This window comes from Apodemus sylvaticus, chromosome 8 (assembly GCF_947179515.1).
Source record: "Apodemus sylvaticus chromosome 8, mApoSyl1.1, whole genome shotgun sequence".
NCBI classification, from domain to species: Eukaryota; Metazoa; Chordata; class Mammalia; order Rodentia; family Muridae; genus Apodemus; species Apodemus sylvaticus.
In genome coordinates, this window is record NC_067479.1 from 10048150 (window position 1) to 10068327 (window position 20178).

Sequence of the window (20178 nt, forward strand, 5' to 3'; positions counted from 1 at the left end):
ATTCTTGTCCACGGTAAAAAGTGCATCAGCCAAGTTTGTCTTTGGATTATTGTGCACTTACGTTGTTAGAGAACATTAAAAAATAAATTTGCAGTGATGAGGGTTTCTTAGCAAGACTGCACATCTAAGGTGTGACTTTACATTTGATAATCTACTGCTCATGTGGCTTCAAATAGAAGCAGACTGCAAATTTCTTCATTATTAAAATTTCAATATTAGTTTCAACAGAGAAGAGACAGAACTGATGGTGTCATCTCTTCCTTAGTTTACCTTTTTATTTTTTAAACATCCCTGTCCCCTTTTAGCCGCTTGTCTTGTGGCATCTCCAGTGATTTGACTCCAGGACTTGAAATTTTCTTTTAAGGTCTCCGGGAATTTAGTCATTAGGTTTGCTTTCTGTCTGCCAATGTGGCAAACTCAATTAGCCAGCCAATAATCTGCCTGCCCTCCATCTACAGTTTGACGACACTTTGGGTCACTCCTTGTACACATCTTCAATTTCTGCTTTGCATTTCTATTATTGGCCTATAGATTTTGTCTTCTCCTTGTCTGTACAGCACAGGTTCCCATTTGGCTACCTATATGTATATGGTGGTATGCACACCAAATTTGGGATGATATGAAGAAGATTAACACGGCTTCTACACAAGAATGACATACAGATCTACGAACATTTACCTATTTTTAAAAATTTTTTATATATAAATATAAAAAGTGTAGAAGGTCAGTATCCATAAGGTTGCAGATAGGACTGAGCCATATGAAATAGAAGGGCGACCTGACTGAAGAGGATGAGCTATGTGTCTGTCTGAAGCTACACATTTCCTTCAGAAGGAAGTAACAGAACGCTGAGTCAGAAGCTTGGCTGGTATGCTTCCAGAAAACAAATAGGGATAGAGTGAGGGACAAAGATAGCTGCTTTGAGGGTTTGCTGTAGAATAGATGTGACTTGGGTAATTTAGAACCCTGTAATATCTGGCAAGGACTTTGGAGGAATTGGAGGTAGGAAGCCCCTGTCCTGGAGCAGTGGTGATGGAGGACGTACCCATGGTCAGTTATGATTACTAGTTGAGTTAGGACTTCCACCATATGCTGATTAGATCTCTGTAAAGGAAAAAAAAAAGGTCAATACAAAGATGACTCTAGGGACTTTGGCTAGGACACCTGGAAAAAGAGGGTATTGTTCTCGGATATAATTAAGAAATGAAAGCTGAAATGTAGACAAGGACACAGGGAGACCTTCCTTTGGAAATGATAAGCATTTCAGCATGTATGCATGCTAACAGAGAAGATGGTGGCAGCTGTAGGAGCAGAAAAGAGTACAGAAATACAGGGCAGTGCACTGACTGGTGAGCAGGCTGTGGTGCTATACAAGGGTTTCCTCATAAAGGTTACCCTGTGTAGAAGGAGTAAACATTAAGTGTTCCAGATCCATCAGAGGATGGTAGATTCTTTGAGTGTGTGCCCAGTAGTGGTACAGATCCTATTACTGCAGGTACCAAATATGGGAGTTATAGTCCTTGGAGAAATCAAGCTGGTTCTGACCAAGAAGTATCACCCTATAGGGTAAAATCCATACTAACAAAAGGTGCCGTGTATTGCATCCTTGGAGAAAAGTAATTAATGATAATATCCAGTTATGAATCACGGAAGCTACATTTGACTACTGACCTGATGAGATATGCTCACCGGAGCAATCATGCCAAAAATATTTTGGGCCTAATCAGCTGCTTAGATTTATGGTCCACTCTGTAAGACAGAACTCAGGACTGGTATTATTAATGGGCCCAGAATCCATGACCAGTAACAGATCCTCTAGGAGGATGTATTGTTATTTTTCTGCTAACTTGACACAGTAGCAAACTTCCTTCTAAATATCTTTATCTTTGTAAATTAATACAGCTCTATACCTTTATCAGAGATGCCTATTTTTTATTTGCAGTAGATGTTGATTAATACAGAGACTCCCCATCTGGTCAAAATAAAAAAGAAACTAGAGTGTTCTGTCCTAAATGGGGCACAGGTATCACATCTCCCATTCTTTAAGGTTCAGGAATCCTGGAAAATGTAGCAGAAACACTCTAAGAGCCAGAGGTTGTAGATGATTGTTTTCCAGATATGACAGGATCCCTGGCCGTCTAAACTCAGAGTGGCTGTGACTGTATATACAACACATGATCAAGATCAAGCCAGCCCAAGTTCCAGTAGGATGAGAGAGGTCTCATGATGACTCATCTCTATTTGGGGAGCTACTGACAATTGATTACTGCTACTGACAATTGATTACTCGGAGAGGGAGAGACAGTGTTCTTTGGATGCAGTCCCCGAGAGGCTGCCCACATTCTAGTGGATGTTTTTATGCATCTATGCACACACTGGACATACTGAGAAATCAAGCTGGTTAAAAATTTAATTAAAAAATGAGCGAGTGAGATAGTAGGCACATGAAGTTGAGAAAAAGGGGGAAGAGATTGGATCAAAATACATTATACCCATGTATAGAATTCTTGAGCACTTTAAATACTTTAAAGAAATGATGAATATGAAGCTGGGAGCAAGTAGACATTTTCTTTTGTTTGTTTCTGTGTTAATCAGTGAATCAGCAAATCTGTAGTGTTCATGAGTTTGCTGTTGTTGTTGTTGTTTGAGAGACTACAGGAAGATGAGGAGAACCTATTTACCTGGTGCTTTGCCTTATCTGAAGTTTAAAGGACTGGGAGTTGAACTCTGAGACTTAACCTTAGTAGCAGTACAATTCTGAAGAAATTAGTTAAATCACTGAATATAAATTATAAAAATAGAAAAAAGTCATTGCTTATGAGTTAGGCATATATATATATATATATATATATATATATATATATATATATGTGACAAAAAGTTGCACAAACTATTTTATTTAATCTTTATAATATATATTTGAAAGAAGTATATGGTGAAGTAAATTTGAAGAGCTCTAGAAATCTTGATTAAAATTACACATGGAATTATGACTGTAGTGAAATACTGCAAGGAGAGGCACACACTAGAACTCATGCACTGAAATACAAACTCCAAATTAACTCATTTATAAATACCAGGGAAATGCCATATCTGGGAAAAATATCTGAGAATACTAGAACAGCTCTGGGTTCCATCCACTATTCTAGTATATATCACTGGTTTGGGGAGTAATCAACTGGTTAGATTTAAGTTCCACTACACAAGACAGAACTCAAGCCTGGTCTTGTTAATGGGCCTAAAACCCATAATCCAGTAGATCATAGTTCTGCTGGGAGAACTTACTGCTGTTATTTTACTAATTGGACACATGAATACTGTTATCTAAATACCTATCTTTCTGATCTTGGCAGAATTCCAAGATGGCTTTTAATATCCATGCTCCTGTACTGTCTCTTTCCTAAATTATGATACAGTGGTACTCCTTATCTATCCACAGCTACATTTTGTGTTGTCTTAACAATGCATTGTCAACAGATATCAATTAGAAAAGTCCAGCAGTAAATATTCCATAACTTCCACTCTGAGTAGGGCGAGTAATTCTTACACCTTTCTGTTCTGTCTTGACTTGCAGATAAATCATAATTCTGTCTGCTCATTACGCAATATCTATTTCTTGACCATTTTTTTTGCATTGTCATCAGACTTTCCCTCTTGATACCACTCCTTTTCTCTAACATCCTTTCCCTGAAGCAGTGTTTTGGTCTTGGTCGTGTCATGCGTGAAGAAGCTGAAGTTAAGACTGGAAGTGGAACTCAGTCACTAGAGTTGTTTTCTGGTATTTAGGGAATCCTGGGTTTGAACTCCAGAAGCATGTGAAACCAGGTATAGTTGTCCACGCCTTTAAATCCAGCACTCATGAGGTAGAGGCAAGAGGTTCAAGATTACCCTGAACCGTATAAAAAGAAAGACATGACCCAAAAACTCCACCTGCCTCCTGGGAGTCCTACTCTAATCCTGAACACACTGGTGAGAACTCTCCCCTAAAGTTCCCCACGTGGGACCCCAGCAAGCCCAGCAGCTGTGAGTTCTGCTTAACCCTATCAAAGTTGCATCTTCCTTCTAGTCTACACCCCACCTGCAATTTTGGAACATCAAACTATACCCTACCCTACAGCTGCACAGTCCCAAGAGGTCTGTTTCAACACAGGAAACCAAGGCCAGCTAACAGCAGAGACAGCCAGATGGTGAAAGGCAAGCACAAGAACAAATCCAGAAAAGCCACAGAGGAGCTGACTACATGCAAACAGGGTGCATCATTCTGCTGCATACAAGAAACATGCATCAGCAACAAAGATAGACACTACCTCAGAGTAAAGGGCTAGAAAAAGGTCTCCCAAGCAAAGGGACTCAAGAAACAAGTTGGAATAGCCATTTTAATATTCAATAAAATAGACTCTCAACCAAGAGTAATCAAAAGAGATGGAGAAGGACACTTCAAACTCATCAAAGGAAAAATCCTCCAAGATGATGTCTTGATTCTGAATATCTATGCCACAAATGCAAGGGCACCCACATTCATCCAAAAATCTTTACTAAAGCTTAAATTACACATTAAACCCCACACAGTAATAATGGGGACTTCAACACCCCACTCTCACCAACAGACAAGTCATTGAAACAGAAACTAAACAGAGAATTAACAAAACTAACAGATATTATGAACCAAAGGAATTTCACAGATATCTACAGAACTTTTCATCCAAAACCAAAAGAATATACCTTCTCAGCACTTCATGGAATCTTCTCTAAAAATGACCATATAATTAAGCACAAATTAAGCCTCAACAGATACAAGAAGATTAAAATAACTCCTTGTATTTTATCAGATCACCATGGATTAAGGTGGAACTTCAACAAAAAAAGAAAAAACAGAAAGCCCTTATTCTCATGGAAGCTGAACAACTCTCTACTCAATGATCACTTGGTCAGAGAAGACATAAAAGAGAAAATAATGACTTTATAGAACTCAATGAAAATGAAGGCACAACATACCCAAACTTATGGGAAACAATGAAAGCAGTGCTAAGAGAAAAGTGATTTCTTTGGTTTCTCTTTCATTTGTAGCCACCATGCCATATAGATCATGAGTAAATAATGCATTGAGCTAAACTCATCTTAGTCTTCTGCATTGTTTATATTTTACATCAGCTGATGTATGTTGAAGGTCAGTTAGGAATTAGCCAGGGAAGCAAAAGGTGAATTAATTCAATCTTTGTCTTCAAAAGCATCCAACTTTCTAATGGGGGCGGGGATTCCTAGGCAGGTACACTACTCTGATCCAATACAATAAAAACATTGTGTAAGGAGGCTTGGGAGCAGCATACTCTTGTTACCAATGCAACAATTAGCAGCGGCAGGGTATCAACACTGACTTTGATATTAGTGTAGCTCTCCAGATGAGGCAGGTGGTTCCTAGAAGTTTTGTTCACACTACATGTTACCTTAGTTCTGGGCTCCAGCAAGTTAACACACTTAGAAAACCAAAAACATTGCAGTCAATGCATAATCTAAAGGACTTTACAAGAGCATAGATTCAATTATTCTGGGTAAATAACCTATCTGATTAGATTCTCTATTGTATTTTTATTTGAAAAGCACTCTGATCCTGGGCCAGTTAATTAAAAAATCTATTTTCAACCTGTTCTTTTTCTTTCACTTCAAACAAATATGCCCTTACCATATTGTGAACAATTTAAATTTTAGAATACTGGCCCATCAAAAGCATGTGTAACTTAATTATAATACATTCTGTTGCTCTGACAATAGCTAAAAATGAAAACAAATCCTTTCCACATAGTGCTCTCTAAAAAGGATAGGAAACAGAAGGACTAAAAAGTCCAGTTGACAAATTGCAATCAGGCTGCATCAAGATACTTCAGAACATTATTTGAACTACTGAAATGTAAAGGTGTTTTGTTGGACTTTCAACGGAAGACTTAGATCCCTACCCAGTTGCAATAACACAGTGTAGCATTGTTAGTTCTGATTCAAGTGCATCTGATCAAAAGGTTATTGAATATTCCTTGTCTCTCTGCCAAGTCTGCATGTCTTCTCCCTGACTGCAATATTTGGATCCTGTTTCTGTTCATTAATGCTTATCTTACATTCCATTCACAATCATTGTCTACCTCTCTCTGTAATTAGCTAATTATATTTCAAGATAATTAGTTTAATGAAAGTGTGAGGAGTATGCAGTAAGAATCTAAGTGATATTGTTATAACCTCTACATATAGATGAAGGGGAAAGGAAGGAATACAATGAAAAAGTAAGGAACACTTATCACAATATATGGACTCAGGGAATTGGTGAACTTTATTGCATCATATCAAGTTAAAGCATCCTCTTGGTTTCTGTTGATCCTTAGGCGTATAAACGTTATCTTGGGTATCAGAAATGGGAAATAATCCAAAGACCTGTGTCAGCCTTTCAATCCCTGTACTAAACAGTGATATCAATACTTTCTGTGTTTATATATTTCTTAGATACCAAGAAATAAGGAGATAAGTAAAATAATATTAAATTAATGCAACAGCTTTATTAGTAGAGGGAGACACATCTTTTCTTGTAGTACTTTTCCATGTATTATGAGACAACATCTAATTAAGATGAACCTAAAATGAATGTACTTTCCAGTGTTTTATTTACCTACATACATATATGTTTGTATTTATATGCATGTGTGTACATACTGAACATTGCATTTTTCTAGTTGTTATGGAAGAAAGCATGCATTAGATGTACTTATGTCTTTGAAGAGGTTACTACTGATATCTCTTAAGGGTAGCCACAAGACTGCCTCTCTTCATTCTCCTGCTCTGAAGAGTGCATTAGCCCAAAAACTTCCTGTCTCTTCTGTGGTTTAGCATTCTCATGTGTATAAACCCTACACTTCTTGGAGATTCTTCTTTGCTGATGAACACAACTGAAATATTGTAACCAGTCTATTCTTTTTTAACTGTCTTAATTTTATTTATTTTTATTTGATATATTTTTATTTACATTTCAAATGATTTCCCCTTTTCTGGCTTCCCATTCCCCAAAAGTCCCATAAGCCCCCTTCCCTCCCCCTATTCCACCACCCACCCATTCCCACTTCCCTGTTCTGGTATTGCTCTATACTGCTTCACAGTAGCAGTCTTTCCATAACCAAGGGCTACTCCTCAGTCCTTTTTGGACATCATTTGATGTGTGGATTATGTTTTGGGTATTCCAATTTTCTAGGCTAATATCCACTTATTAGTGAGTGCATACGTGATTGATCTTTTGAGACTGGGTTACCTCACTTAGTATGATGTTCTCCATCTCCATCCATTTGTCTAAGAATTTCATGAATTCATTGTTTCTAATGGCTGAATAGTACTCCACTGTGTGTGTGTGTATATATATACACACACACACACACCACATTTTTTTGTATCCATTCCTCCGTTGAGGAACACCTGGGTTTTTTCCAACTTCTGGCTATTATAAATAGGGCTGCTATGAACATACTGGAGCATGTATCCTTATTACATGCTGGGGAATCCTCTGGGTATATGCCCAGGAGTGGTATAGCAGGATCCTCCGGAAGTGATGTGCCCAGTTTTTCTTAGGAACCACCAGACTGATTTCCAGAGTGATTATACCAATTTGCAAACCCACCAGCAGTGGAGGAGTGTTCCTCTTTCTCCACATCCTCACCAACACCTGCTGTCTCCTGAGTTTTTAATCTTAGCTATTCTGACTGGTGTAAGGTGAAATCTCAGAGTTGTTTTGATTTGCATTTCCCTAATGACTAATGATGTTGAGCATTTTTTAAGATGCTTCTCAGCCATCCGAATTTCTTCAGGTGAAAATTCTTTGTTTAGCTCTGTACCATATTTTTTTTAATAGGGTTATTTGGTTTTCCGTGGTCTAATTTCTTGAGTTCTTTGTATATATTGGATATTAGCCCTCTGTTGTATGTCGGTTGGTGAAGATCTTTTCCCAATTTGTTGGTTGCCGATTTGTCCTTTTGATGGTGTCCTTTGCCTTACAGAAACTTTGTAATTTTATGAGGCCCCATTTGTCAATTCTTGATCTTAGAGCATAGGCTATTGGTGTTCTGTTCAGGAACTTTCCCCCTGTACCGATGTCTTCAAGGGTCTTCCCCAGTTTCTTTTCTATTAGTTTCAGAGTGCCTGGCTTTATGTGGAGGTCCTTGATCCATATGGAGTTGAGCTTAGTACAAAGAGATAAGGATGGATCAATTCACATTCTTCTGCATGCTGACCTCCAGTTGAACCAGCACCATTTGTTGAAAAGGCTATCTTTTTTTCCACTGGATGTTTTCAGCCCCTTTGTCGAGGAGGAGCAAGTGGCCATAGGTGTGTGGGTTCATTTCTGGATCTTCAATCCTATTCCATTGATCCTCCTGCCTGTCACTGTACCAATACCATGCAGTTTTTAACATTGTAGTATTTCTTTAGGTCCGTGATACTGATTATCCCCAGAATTTCTTTTGTTGTTGAGAATAGTTTGAACTATCCTGTGTTTTTTTGTTATTCCAGATGAACTTGAGAATTGCTCTTTCTAACTCTATGAAGAACCGAGTTGGAATTTTTATGAGTATTGCGTTGAATCTGTATATTGCTTTTGGCAAAATGGTCATTTTAACTATATTAATCCTGCCAATCCATGAACATGGGAGATTTTTCCATTTTCTGGGGTCTTCTTCCATTTCCTTCTTCAGAGACTTGAAGTTCTTGTCATACAGATCTTTCACTTGTTTGGTCAGAGTCACACCAAGGTACTTTATATTGTTTGTGGCTATTGTGAAGGGGGTCATTTCCCTAATTTCTTTCTCAGCCTGCTTATCCTTTGAGTATAGGAAGGCTACTGATTTGCTTGATTTGATTTTATAACCTGCCACTTTGCTGAAGTTGTTTATCAGCTGTAGGAGTTCTCTGCTGGAGTTTTTTGGGTCACTTAGGTAGACTATCATATCATCTACAAATAGTGAGTTTGACTTCTTCCTTTCCAATTTGTATCCCTTTGACCTCCTTATGTTGTCGAATTGCCCTAGCTAGTACCTCAAGTACAATAAAAACGATCATCCACCATGATCAAGTAGGCTTTATCCCAGGGATGCAGGGATGGTTCAATATACAGAAATCTATCAATGCAATCCACTACATTAACAAACTCAAAGAAAAAAACCACATAGTCATTTCATTGGATGCTGAAAAAGCATTTGACAAAATTCAGCATCCCTTTATGCTTAGTCTTGGAAAGAACAGGAATACAAGGCCTATACCTAAACATAGTAAAAGCAATATACAGCAAACCGGTAGCCAGCATCAAACTAAATGGAGAGAAACTTGAAGCAATCCCACTAAAATCAGGGACTAGAGAAGGCTGCACCCTCTAACCAGTTTATTCTTGAGACATGACTTCCTGGTGCTTTAGAGATCTACAAGCTTGTGATGATGCTTCCTCTGAGTGCAACACAGTTTACGACACTTCCACTCTTCCTTTGGCATCAAATTGACATTTTTTTTTGGTTTTTTTTTGGGGGGGGGGTTGTTTTGTTTTGTCTTTACAATTCTTCAGCTAGATTCCTTTTTCCTTTACAGGCATTTCCTCTAACAAAAATGTTTTCAGGTTTTGTCTTCTTTTAACAATATATTCTTGGAAGACTCACAGTAATGCATAGGGAAAGAAAATCAAATATATGCAGGGAAGTAGTAAATAGCTTCATCAGGAAGTAAAAACAGGTGCAGAGAGCATGGTATTTGAAGAAGTCAAAAAATGACATCATGTACATGATTCAGAAAACTAAGAGCCTAATTAACAAATAGAATTGATAACACGTTTGGAACACAGTAGGTATGCTAATTAAATGGAATACAGAGGAACTAAAGATATGCTATACACTAAAAGTGTATTGAAATTAGACTATAGAAGGTGCTAGACATCCCAGCAATAAAGAGACTTACTTGTCTTTTATTTTCTATGCCCTTTGTGAATTGTGGCATATGGGGATCTTCAAGGATCTGAGAAATCTAGCAACATTTGATGCTTCTGTCCAGGGTTACTAGAATATGATTAGGAGCCTTAGGGGTTTGAGATCATGTCTTCATAATTTTCCAGTGAGTTGAAGGACAGTATATGTGCACGCAACAGAGACTGGGCCACAGGTCTGTATTCTGTTTTCTAGAAACTGTGCAAGACTGGAAAGCTGATTCTTATTTTCCTACCTCATCACAGGTTTTGTCTATCCATAATAGTTCTTTAAAAAAAAAAAAACAGAAATTTAATATCCCAACCCAATTGCATGACTTGTGAATAGTCAGTTTGACTAGATCTTTTTATCCTGTTGATCATAAAGATGGCATTGGAAGTCATGACTTGTTTAGATACTTCCAGAGTTCATCAGTCCAATCTAGGCTCAGATCTACCTATTCCAGGCTTCCAACTTATAGTATCAACTGGGGTTTGCAACGTCTTAAACACATCCACAACAAGGTTTGTTGGCCACTGACTGTCTCAGTCCCACAGGACTCAGTTTCACTTCAGCTACTCACTCTTCAAACTCTGAGTCAACCTCTCCTGACACACCTAATAGCATTATTTCCAAATTTTGATCTGTCTGTTTGACAAGAATCCCAGTTCATCCTTCCTTATAACTGTCACTCAGCCAGAGACCTTGGAAACAAGGTGAACCTAATACAGCAAAAGACAATTCATTGTTTCCACCTGCAAATCTGTTGCTTGGGTTGTCTTGCTTTCTTGGCTCATGATGCTGCTTGAGCAGGTGTGTGTGTCCCACGTCTGAGCTCTTTACTCCCTCCTACATCCCTCCTGCTGGCCACTAAACCCACTCTAAGGTTCCACTTCTTTTTCCTCAGCCATTAGGCTATCTACCTTCATCTCTCTCCAGGATCATACATGCGAATGACAGCCATCTGCTAGCTTTGATTCCTATTCACGATCTACACATAGCAGCGGCCTCTACCAGCAGCGAATTCGTGAAGCATCAAACAGATCACTCCTCTGCTTTAATCATCTGATCTGAAGAAAAAACGCAGCAAACGAGCCACCGGTTCACAGTGTGGCCTCCAGCGCGTGGTGGTTTCAGTCCTCGGTTTCTTGTTCACATTCCACAGGCTGTGAATACTCCATTCTCTCCCACCCAAGTTCATTCCCATCTGAGTGCACGGTTCCTGCTCTGAACTGATCCTGCTCTTCACACTTCCAAGCAAAATGTTACTTGTCATTCATGTTTCGGTTGGAATAATTGAAACAATTTCCCTTCAGAAACCCAATGACTTACATACAATAAAGTAGCCCCTGTGTCTCTCTGTGAGCATACCATTTTCATGAATCTTCATGGTATCCATCATTATCATCATTATCTGATTTATTTGGCTTCTTTCACATGATATGAGCTTTAGGAGACCAGTGATCATGTACATGTTTGATTACTTCTGTTCTTTAGTCAGTTGATCACCGGTTCCTTCTTGTTTTCTATCCCACTTCAGTGGTAAATCTGCTCACTCATCGTTTCAGCAACTCTTCTGACAATGTCCCATGCTGGCAAGCCATCATTCCCGAATGAGTCTAACTTCTGCTTTCTGCGTGCCATATTTGTCCTGATAAGACTTGCTGAGATTGCATAACCAAGAAAATTGGTATCATTCATAATTTGTAGTCATCACCTCACCTCGGCTCTCAACACTGCTGGATAATCTTAATATATGTCTCATTTGGCTTGTAGTACTCTGTTCCACAATTATTATACATGCCACACCTCGCCCTTACTCCCAGCAAATGATCTCACTGCTAGTTCATTAAAAACAAGAAATTCTAAGAGGGATGCTTTTCTACTCGCCCTATGGAAACCTCCAAATCTTCCTTTCTTCTTAACTGCTCCTCATACTCATAGGGACGCCCCTTACAGTGAACATGTGGTATAGTCACAGTCAGTGGGCAAAGAACTAGATAACCACATAAATTAGAGAAGTGAGACTCTAAATTTATGATTGTCTACTATTTAATATTAAAAATCACTAAATCTTCTTAAAAAAACAACTAAACATAGAGTACTAATTCAAGAACTGTATTTTTACATATAATGTGGTTGGAAAATAAATAAAAAAAATTAAGTGAATTTGGACATATCCAATTGGGTTAGTGAATAAAAAAATCATTATTTTTTAAACAAAGGAAATCATACTAAAATATCAGTTTTAATTAGTAAGCTAAAAGGAAAAAAATAAAAAAAAATCTCTTAAGAATTCAATTATAGAAGCACTTGGATAAATGCTATGTGAATTTGGTTTTCCTTTTATAAGCACTACCGTGTCACACAGAGAGTAGCAGATGACATAAGCAGATGGACTTGTGTGATCTGTGCTGTTTAAAACCTTCCCTAACATTTTTTTTTGGCCATATTCATAAACAGAGGGTATGGTAGAAGTAACTTACATCTGTTTAAAGCAGTTGTTAACTTCTGCTGAAATTTATTTTAGTAAGCTATAATGTGGCACGGCTTTTTGATTATTATGGACAATATTTTATCCATTTTAGAAGTAAGGTCTAAGATAGATTTCATTACTTCTAGGTAACTCTGAGTTTGAAAAATGAAACTTTCACGTGCTTAACCTTTCCTATTGGTGACTATTCTTAAGGAATTTGTTGTTTGTAGAGAGTAGTTTTAATTAATAGTGGAAATAGAAAGGCATGGAAGGATTCTTGTTGGAATTAGTGTTTTTTTCTTACAGTTTTTGAGGCAGTTTGGAATTGATTTCATTCTTTCCTATGCTTTGCTGTATTGGCAAGTAGATGGTTTTCAGTTGAACAAAAGGGCAACTATTCTTTTTCTTCATTCAGTTTCCTATGTTTATCTAAGAGCAGTTTAATGATGATTATCATTTTACAGGTTTAAATACTTACACTTGCTTACAATCCACTTTTTATCTCCCTACTATCCCTATGAATCTCGTTCTTCTATTCATGACTAGTCTTGTGTGTGTGTGTGTGTGTGTGTGTGTGTGTGTGTGTGATCTAGCATGATAAACAAAGGACATCTGTGTGATGATAAGTTTGGGGTATTCAGCAGAGAGCACATATCTAAGGACAGTTATTTTCCTTCCCCAAATATCAGTAGCCAATAGCTCAGAGGGAAAGGGCAGGGCCACATGAACTCCTCCCCACCAACTGACTGATTGTTGATGGGACTGGTCCCTATGGACGGAGGGCAGGTGACTATGTTTTGTATGAATTAATGGTTACTGCAGTTGTACTGAGTTTAAGAAATGGCCTTTTGTAGCCCTTACCCTGTCCTCCTGCTCCTTCCAGGTATCCCTCTGCTCCATCTTCCATGATGTTTGTTGAGCCAGGCAGGGGTGGGATAAGAGACTTGTTCAGGTGATCCCACATCTGGCTCTTATTTCCTGCATCCTGGGTAGGCATGAGTCTGCACTCCCCACTGTTCCTAGTAGGGAGAAGCATCTTTGATTCAGGCTGGGAGCTTCTTTTTTCAATGGGAAGAAGCCTGGGTGGTCAGACGGCATTTGCTACTGTGCCAGTTTAGTTAACTATTAAAAATACCTTCCCCTCATGCACCTCTTACCTCCCTGGATTAATTAAGTTTATTGAAAAAAATAAGCTATTACTTTATGTAGTTACCATTAAAGATGTTAATAGAAAACATTCAAGCCTGATAAAAGTTATTCCTTATTCCAGTTAGCTCCTTTAGAAAATAATTTATGATAGAGAACTTAATAAGTAGCGTAAGTACCCAAGAGTAAGAATATTCTTTAAAATACAACAGTCACAGCTTTCAAATTGATGGTTTGATGAGTATTTGAGGATTAAGTCTGATGAGTTTTAAACATTTTTCTAAAGACAAAACTACAGTAGCTTCAGGTCAGACCATGAACTATCCAGGACTGATTGCCAAGACAGACTTCACTTCTGGATAAGTTGCTAAAGAGAATGTCAGCAGCTGGGATCCTGGAAGAAAGCATTTCCACCCGTTGTGCTCATCTCCTAAAGCTGTTGGGATACATCATTGACCTTAGACTTTGTGGAGTCCCATTCTCGAATATGGGTCCCTGAGATCCTTGCAGAGAAGAGTAGGGAAGTGGGAGCAGCTGGGCTGGTTCCTTTCCCAGAGGTGCCCCCCTTTGCCACTCAATGCAATGAATAACCACTGTATACCATATACACAATGATCATTTCTTTCTTAAAACTTGTAGGTACTGTATGTGTGTGTGTATGGTATGTGTGTACAAGTATGGATATGCACATGCCACAGCATACATATAAGTGCCACAGAACTGCTCTGGGGCGTTGGTTGTATCCTTCCATGGTGGGTTCCGTGGGAGGAATTCAGGCTGTCAGGCTTGCATGGCTGACATGTATACCTGTTGAGCCATCTCGCTGCTCAACAGTGCTCATTCCCTAATTACGGATGTTACCATGGCGAGCTGTGTTGAATAGAGTAGACCAGCTTTCTAAGCACATAGGCAGTAGCTTCCATTTGAATCTGAGCAGAGATAGGAAGACAGTTGGTAATTTTTTTTAGGTTGTTTTGGTATAATATGCTAGCATCAAAATATTTTTGTAATCTGTTTGTTTTCTCAACCCCAATTTGGGGTTGCTTTTGCTATATCTAGTACAGGCTGACATTAAATTTACAATTCTCCTGCTTGGGATTCCTGAATGGTGGGATTACTGGCAGGTACCACAGTATCTAATTTGCTTGTCTAATTCTGATTGTTTCCAATATTTCCAATATTGTATGACTCAGCTGTTCGCTAGCATAAAACTTGATAAAATATATATTTAGAACACAGCACACATGATTATTTCATGTGCAGACGTGATAACACAACGTCAGGTCAGTGTCACTTGACTGGCAGCACACAGCCTGGAAGGCTCAGACAGCTGCAAACAAAAGTGAAATTTATAGTTGTTTGCCATTATTGAATTTAGCAGCAGCAGGTTCTCAGAATCAGGTCAAAGTGGAAAAGTTCATGTTGATGAGTCAGGGGAAAACTGATAATTTAAAAGATAAACAGTGAGGATTTCTCAACCGAGAACGGAGAAGTTGAAGCCTCATAAACAGTACTGCTGTGCTACGGTGGTGGAGCACGCCTGTAATCCCAGCACTTGGGAGGCAGAGGCAGGCAGATTTCTGAGTTCGAGGCCAACCTGGTCTACAGAGTGAGTTCCAGGACAGCCAGGGCTACACAGAGAAACCCTGTCTCGAAAAAATCTAGAGAAACAAACAAACAAAGAAACAAACAAAAAACCACAGTACTGCTGTGCATGCACACACTTTTGGTTTCTAGTGCCTGCGGGCAGAAGCTGGTGAATAGTTCCCACAGCCTTCCTACTCACAGTTTAAGGCAGCTACTTACTTTGAGCTCTCAAAGACAGGCTGAAGCCTTACTAGTCAATAGTACCATTATGTAAAATGGCATCCAGGGAATACATTGGTGCCAACCTCTCTTTCTCCACATGGAATCTTGCGCATTTTGATTTCCACAAACCACCTTCTCCATTTGTGTCTGCCTCACGCTGTTCTGAAATATCCAAGTCACAATGGAAAAAGTAAAAATTTCAACACTGCATTTTTTTCTTCTTTTTGGTTGGGCTAAAGGGAAATAAGCTTGAATGTTTCCCAAGCCCATTATAGGTGACCTTTGTTGTCTGACGTGGGAATGAAAAACCACCCATTTTCATATTTGGCTTAATAAGGTGCTTCAAGTAGCAATATTCAATAGCCCAAACTGACTGGTGATTTCCTGTCTCGATGGCTCATTAAAATTGGCTGAAGATAATGAATTCATCTATCACGTTTGACTAAGTGAGCTGTCCCCTGCATGCACTCGGGATAATAGCATTTTTAAAATGAAGGGTATTAAAACAGCCCAGATAAATCAAATGTCCCTAAGAAGGGTCATCTCAAAATGACCACTCAGAGGTCACATTATGTACCAGTTTCCAAATGGTTGAGGCACAAAATTGGAGACGACGAAGGCATAGAGCAATTTCTTTCAGACAACCCTAGTTGTTTAGATCTAGTAAACCGTTCACCTCTTTCAATGAAGAGAATTTCCTATTTCCAATTTAGTGGGAATTTCATAAAGCTAAAGCTTTTTTTAAAAAATAGTATTAAGTCCCTTAAAGCACAACATTCACACAGGCGAAGGAGGAACAGTGCTGAGGACAGCTTTGACACAGCTCCTGGAGAAGCTGTCTGCTGTGGAACTGAGTCTTCCTGCGCACCAACCTGGGCTCTACGGTTTCCTGCCTGGATACAATTTGAGCAATGCATTGAACGGCTCTCTGTTGTGTTTCCTCCACTATAATAGGGGGAGGAGGGTAAGACTATTAGCTACTTAGGGAGGTTAAGGGGGAAATTAGCATACTAATATATGTAAAATATTTATAATAATGTCCAGCACATGGGAATACCTGTGTGAAGATTAATCATGGTGCCATTACTACCCTTCTTAGTGTTTTTTCTATTGTTTCTAATTGCCTCTAAAAATAAATTACTGAGAAAAATAGGCTCTCTGTGTTTTGTTTCTTGGTTTTTCTTTGTTTTGTTTTTTTTCCAAATGGTTACTTTGTGATACTTTCTAAGCCAGTTTTCTTCCCTAGCCCATTTTTATAATCAGTCAAATTTCCTAGCCTCAGAATCTCCTCTTGTTTGAGAACTTAACACATATGTGTTAGGACATTTGAGGTCTTTTATTTTAAAGATTTTATTTATGTATATGAGTACATTGTAGCTGTCTTCAGACACACGAGAAGAGGACATCAGATCCCATTACAGATGGTTGTAAGCCACCATGTGGTTGCTGGGATTTGAACTCAGGACCTCTGGAAGAGCAATTGATGCTCTTAACTTCTGAGCCACTTCCCTAGCCCCGACATTTGAGGTCTTTAAATCATAATGCTTCACTATTTGGAGGAAGGGTGGGATGAAGGGGGAAGGAAAAGGCCAAAACTGTCTAGAATAAGAAGAAATATTTGACAGGTGCTATATTTCTTGTGGGATGCTGTCATGGAAGACAGAATCTGGAATGATTCCATAAACCCACCAAGTTGGTAGTTATCATGGGTGCTTTGAACAGCAGAGGTGAAACAGGGTGGGGGTGCCTATGGCATTACCTCAGCTATCTGTGAAACAGGAAGACTAAGTCATTTGTGTTTTCTGTTTTCTTCATTAAGAAAGTCATGCATGTGTAGCACGGCTTTAATCAAATCTACCTGCCATCCTCTCCTGGTTCCTGCCTGATTCCCTCTCACAACTTTTATCCTCTCAACCTCATGTGTGTCTTCCTCCTCTATGGAGACTCGCTCGGTTCACTGAACGCCTCCTGTATGTGCACAGGCGTGGGGCCATCAACTAGACTATGGGCCAGCCTTTCAGATGCCGCATTTCAGAAGACAATTTACTTGCCCTCCACAGATAACATCTACTGCCATAGCTTCTCAGATAAGACTTGGGACTTCATTAGACCCTATAATTTTTGGGATTTTTGGCTGGTTTAATCTCCTGCAGACCTTGTACTTATTGTGACAGCCCTGTGAGTTTATGTGCGCAATGGCCCTGTCATGTCCAGGAAGTAATGTTTGGCTGCAGATGTTCACTCCTTAGAACTCAGATTTTTTCCCACAGATCATCTGAGTCCTTTCCCTTCCCCCAACCAGTGAGATTTGTGAATGACCCCAAGGTATAAATTTGGTTGAAGAACTCTGAGGGAATGGAAGAAACTGGCTCTGAGATGTTGTCACAAAATCTATAAATGGTGCCAATTCTTTTTATCTGCCTTCTTTCTCACTCTGTGAATGTTTGGGGCCTGAAGCAGTGTCCTCTTTCTTGATATGAAAGCAGGAAGAAACACTGGTTTACCTTTCATTCCTCTTTATCCACTATAATCAACACTCTATATGCATGATAGGCTTGTGAATTAATTTGCAGCCAATTCTTAAGAAATACTCATTGCATGCTAACTGACTCTGTCTTTGACCCTGGTACTATAAAGTAAGACATACTCCCTGCCCTCAAGAATGTTATTTTGAAAGAGACACACCCTGTGGCCTGGTCACTGGAATGGGATGGAAGATAGAGCTAATTGACCGTTATCAGTGGCAGCTAACAAATCTTAGAGCATTAGCTCCAATTCAAACACTTAAATGAAACTCATTCAGAGAGACAGATGGGCTGAAAACCCAAAATATCCAAAGATGTATTCCCTGAGTTAACATATCTTGTCAGAACTGACTGAAAACTTGGCTGCTTTCTGTAGGGTAGCATGGAAGATGATCTTAATTGAACAAGGACTTCTGTGTGTTCATAGCCTCTGTCTGCATGTGTGCGTTCATAGCCTCTGTCTGCATGTGTGCGTTCAAAGCCTATGTCTGCATGTGTGCGTTCATAGCCTCTATCTGCATGTGTGTGTTCATAGCTTCTGTCTGCATGTGTGCGTTCATAGCCTCTGTCTGCATGTCATTTGCAGGACAGACTCAAGGTGCTCATTCCAAGCACCCATTATATAATTTTATTAAATTCCACTTTTTAAAAAGAAGCAGTATTGGAGTATCCAAAAATTATTGAATTTGTTGGTGGAATGTCTTATCAGAAGAAATAATTTAAATTCACTATTTATCATTAGACCTCTATCATTAGAATGAGCTCAGTGTGCCCAGTTCAAAATCAATTTCAGTGGTTTGGCTTAATGATATGATTTTTTTTAAAACAAAATGTTTTTATAGTATAAAATACATGCAACAGAATTAGAGCTGCTAACCATTTCTTTTATTAAAATTTTATTTAATTATTTTTTGAGAATCTCACACCTGAGTATTATATTTACACCATTTCTATCCCTTTTGCTTCCAACTCTTTCTGCATTCCTCACTCCCTTTCAAAGTCACAATCTCTTCTTTTGTTGTGTGTGAGAGTGCATAAGTGTGTGTGTGTGTGTGTGTGTGTGTATCACCTGATGAGTAATTTTAGTGTTGCGCGTAAATTTATGTGTTTAGGGAACAACTTAGGATTGGCAACCTATTGGGTTCTCATCCTTGGGGAGGAAGTCTGATTGTCTCTTTCTTAGCAGCCATTAAGAGCTTGTAGCTCTTCATCTTGGGGTGGGGACTTGTGAGATTTTCACCATCCACTTTGGGATGTCAACTGGTGTTGTCATTGTGTGAGTTATGTTTATATGACCATAATGTTAAGATTTCATGGCAGCAGCTTGCTGTCATATGTAGAAGACACTGTCTTATAGGTGGCATGTTGGCCCTCTGGTTCATACAGTTCTGTCCCCTCTTCAGAGATGTATGCTGAGTCTTAGGTGTAGGGGTCACGTTGTAGACATATCATGTGTGTGCAGGCACTACAAAATCAGTTGTTGCTGCCTTTTAACCAGCTGTGGATCAGTCCCATGGGCTGGAATATACTACAAATGTCAGAACCTTGGAGGTGGGAGCATGAGTACCAGGAATTCTCACTGACATGAAGAGTTTGAAGCCTCAACAACCATGCCTCAAAACTTAGAAATAAAGAAGTCAAATAAATAAAATGCACAACTTATTGGCCCAAGGCACATTAACAAATGCTCTATCCTCATTATCCAGGTTCACTGTGCTTTTGCTCTCAATTCCAAAACAAAACCATCCCTTAATTAACCTCTTCCTAGTCTCTCCTTTCCCCTATCCCAGGCAGCTAGTAACAGGCTTTTTACCCTTACTGCTTATCTGTTCTGCATAGTGTGGCTAATTACGATGACAAGCCCTGACCTGGAGCCGACACTTCAGTGCCCAGGATTCTGACCCTGTTCTTACTCTGTGAAAAGCTAGTGAACTTTTCACCTTTTGTTCAAATTGGGTATGCATGTTTCAAATCTTATCTGCTGTAGGACATTGATGCCCTGATTTTTAACCTTGCTTTGGCTTCAAAGTCCTATTTTGTTTGTAGGGTACAGCCATGTTGCTAAAGATACTGTATAAGGCAAGTTTGTCTAGATGAACAGAAGGCACACATATGTACAAACACATACACAAGCCTGGAAGAGCCCATAGTTACTAATATTGAGTCTATGTTGAAGGGGCCGAGAAGCAAGGGTGTCTGTTGTCAGTGGGGGATGGTAGTAGTGGTGGTGGCTGAAGCAACAATAGGAGCAGCTGGA

At 39.1% G+C, this 20178-nt stretch overlaps 1 non-coding gene across 1 annotated transcript; it reads left to right on the forward strand.

The window, feature by feature from the left end:
• Positions 1-584: 584 nt before the first annotated feature.
• LOC127691715 (U6 spliceosomal RNA) lies at positions 585-686 on the forward strand. The gene has a single exon (XR_007979315.1). It is a non-coding gene; the product is annotated as a U6 spliceosomal RNA (small nuclear RNA).
• Positions 687-20178: the final 19492 nt, after the last annotated feature.